Source organism: Chrysochloris asiatica, unplaced genomic scaffold, assembly GCF_000296735.1.
Source record: "Chrysochloris asiatica unplaced genomic scaffold, ChrAsi1.0 scaffold00272, whole genome shotgun sequence".
Classification (NCBI taxonomy): domain Eukaryota; kingdom Metazoa; phylum Chordata; class Mammalia; order Afrosoricida; family Chrysochloridae; genus Chrysochloris; species Chrysochloris asiatica.
In genome coordinates, this window is record NW_006408790.1 from 2,310,075 (window position 1) to 2,313,854 (window position 3,780).

General features: G+C 44.0%; 1 protein-coding gene across 1 annotated transcript in view; it reads left to right on the forward strand.

Annotated features, from left to right (window-relative positions):
- NBEA (neurobeachin) overlaps positions 1-3,780 on the forward strand; it is an 822,532-nt gene that overhangs the window by 488,910 nt on the left and 329,842 nt on the right. The window lies entirely within an intron of this gene.

A 3,780-nucleotide genomic window follows, 5' to 3' on the forward strand; every position in this document is an offset into this window, starting at 1 on the left:
GCGATTGGAGTAAAACCCGTGGGAGTAAAACCCTCGGGACATATTGTCAGGAGGGACCAGTCACTGGAGAAGAATATTATGTTTGGTGGGGTAGAGGATCAGAGAAGATGAGGAAGACCCCTGCAGGATTGATTGGCCAAGTGGCAGTATCAATAGGCTCAAGTGTGGCAACTGTGGTGAGCTTAGTCCAGGACCGGGCAGTGTTCCTTCTGAGTCGGTGCTGACTGGATTGCACCTAACAACCACAACCACCCTGTGGTTAGTTTATCCTACAGCACTACACCAGGACTCCCAACCTAACAACAGTGCTCTTCAAAAGTAACCCCAACAGAATAAAGTTTTTCCAAATCTCCCCTAAGGTAGCCTGTCTGTCCCCTGTGCAGGAGCGGGGAAGGTGGTGGCTGTGGCAGGTCTGCTCTGCCCCTCCACCACTCCCCCCCTGTCCTCCAGTCCCACCCCACTTCACAGCCAGGGCCTCTGGCTCATTTGGTTCACATGCATATGCACTATGGAAAACAGCTGCACAGTATTTCCCAAATTGAGGCGGAAATTAACCTTGGGAGTAAGGGCCCAAGATATTTCTTTAAAGTTTGTGCAGCATTGTTTGGGAGCAAAGGGAATGTTGGAAAGGATCATCTATTGTTAAGACAAGTAAACAATTACTCTAGAGGTTCCGACTACTGAACTTGGAAATTAACAAAAATGACTGTAGATACATTGCCATAGGCATGCATTTTGTTTGTTTTGTAACACTGGTTGGCAGTCCAACCCAAGAGCCCCTCAATGGTAGCACGATGAGGCTGTCTGCCCCATGGGCATCCTGCTTTGCCCGGTCCTGCACCAACCTCACCATCATTGTTACGCTTGAGCCCCTTCCTGCTGCTACTGTATCAATCCGTCTTGTTAGGGGTCTTCCTCCTTTTTGCTCACTTTTCCCAGCATGATAGCCTTCTCCAGGGACGGGTCCCACCTAATAATAGGTCTGACTATCAGGTTGTGGATATGTCCCAGAGGCACCTGAACAAAATACGTGCTCTACTGTCGTGTTTAACAGTGCGGAGTACTCTACAATGTTGGCCAATCCCAGTCTGTTTTCTGTGTACGTGTTCTATCAGCTATTGAAATAGGAGCGTTGACGTCTCCAGCTAATGGTCTGAACGTGTCTGCTTCTCTGTTCAGGTCTACCCGTGTCGGCTCCGCATATTTTACAGCTGTGTACTTCTAGTATATACACGCTCATTGTTGCTGGGTCTTCTTGGTGGATGAATCATTTTATTACACCCAGTCTTTGTCTGTCTCTAGTCAGTTTATTTTCTGTAAAGTACATTTTTATTTGATATTAATATAGCCATTAGTGTTTTCTTTTTATTAACATTTGGGTATATACCTTTTACCAAACTTCTGTCAATTTGCCTGTTTCCTTATATTTGAAGTACCTTGAGAATGTTCTCATAGCAGCGTTCTTTTGGGGTTTCTGTTTGTTTTGTTTTTCCAGTTTTCTGTTTTGTTTTTCCTTCCTTCTTGTGTGTTATGATAGCATTCTTAGAATTAAATGGCAGCGCTTAAGCACTAAGCTGCTAGCTGAAAGGTCAGCAGTTTGAGCCTCCCTGCCACTTGTTAGGACACAGATGAGGCAGTCTGCTTTCATCAAGAGTGTTGTCTCTGCTAGCTGCCGTCAAGTTGGTTCCAACTCAGTGACCCTCTGCTCAACAGAAACACTGCTCGGTCGTGCGCCATCGTCACCGTCACTGTTGTGTTTGAGCCTACTATTGCTGTCACTGTGTCAGTCTATCTTTCAGGGGTCTTCCTCTTTTCTCTGAGCCTTCACTTTTCCAAGCATGATGTCCTTCTCCAAGGACCAGTTCCTTCTAACATGTCTAAAGTACAAGAGATGAAATCCAACTGCTCACTTCTAAGAAGCCTTCTAGCTCTACTTCTCCCAAGACAGATTTGTTTGTTCTTCTGGTCATGTATGGTAATTACAATGTTCTTCTCGAACACCATAATTCAAATGCATCAATTTTTCTAACGTCTTCCTTATTCATTGTCCAACTTTCACATACTTTTGAGGCAACTGAAAATTCCACCAAGATGGCGGACTTGGAACCCCTCTGGGTTACTCTCTCCTATAGAGTAGCTATGAGTCAGAATCAGCATTTACAGCATTTTTTATATGTCTGTTCACAGAGCATTTTTTAATGGTTACTCTACTGGACTGTGAACAACAAGATCAGTAGTTCAAACCCATCAGCTGCTCCTTGAAAACCCCATACAGGGTCCCTATAGGTCATAATCAACTCAACAGCACTTACGTACAACACCAACTAGTTCTTTCACTTTACACACACAAGCAGTCCTCAGAAAACACGGAAAAATTCCATTATCTTTATGTTGACTTTTCCATGAACTTTTTGAAGACCCCTCCCTATATATAGTGTTCTTTTTCCAGCTCACTGATTTCTGTAGCCCCACCACCGTGGTTTAACCCATACACACATCATTTTATTTGGGCTATGGTATTTTCCCCGTTCTAAAAGTTCCCTTGGGTCCTCCTCCTTTGTATAGTGTGTGAATTTGTTGAGGCATTTCTGTTTGTTTCCGGTATGCTCATCATTGCCCTTGGAAACATTTTTATCATGGCTGCTTCAGAACATTTGTCAGGAAACTCTAGCCTTCTTGTCCTCGTAGTGTTGGTACTGATTGATAGTCTTGTCTCATTCCATTTGAGATTTCCCTGGTTCGTGCTATAGTGAGAGGTAGTCCGTTGAAACCAGGATCTTTTCTTAATGGGCTTTGAGATTTGGACTTTTATTTGAGCATTTTGTTATTTTGGCTTTCTCTCACATCACTCTGGGCAGAGGATGCAGTCAGGTAGAGCCAAGTAAAGGCTGACAGCCCAGGAGCGGAGGAACCACTCTGTTAACCTCCTTGGCAGGGAAGGGGACCCTAGTTTCCCCGCTGGTGTCCACTGACACTCAGGTGCAGCTAGCCTGCAGGGCCAGGAGGGTGGGCCAGGCTCCCCATCTGATCTCTACTGACTCGGTGGGGCTGGGGGCCCGTAATGGCCGTTACTGGCTGGTGGGGATGGAAATTCTGACTCGCTCACTTGACCTTCTCTGACACCACCCCAGTGAGAGTTTGGGACCACCTCATTAAGGCTCTGTGGGTGTGCAAGTGTAAGCTTGCACTTCTTTTCTGTGAGGCTGATCATTTTATCCTGACTGGGAGGTGGGAAATCTGAGATAACGCTGATGTTTTGAATTCGATTTAATTCGAACATACTCTTCAGGAAAATCTTGATGGCTTCAGGAAATTACATTAGAGTGTTGTTTCCATTAACCTCTGCAACCGGTCAGTTCCTATTTAGATGGAAATGATCCTAGTTTTAAATTAGCAGCAAAGACACACTAGCCATATTGATGATGCATCACACAATTATCAGTTTATAGGAAATTATGTTCTTTTAATATTTATAGGAAAATATATTAAAATACCCAGTGCCATTGTTACATCCCTTTTGTTTGCCCTTACGTTGTTGTGTACTGTTGCCGTGAAGTTACCGAAGACAACACTATGTAGCCACAAAACCCAAAATACTTCTCAAAATTAAATCATTGTTCTCTAAGACAATTCATGGCTCTCGACTTTTCAGAATAAATGTTTTAATTAAGTTATTAAATATTTATTCAATACGCACTCCTGTCAGGTTCTGTGCTGGAGAGCCAGTGATGAGCAGAACGGGACAGTTTCTACCTCATTCAAACTGATGCAGAGTTCCCT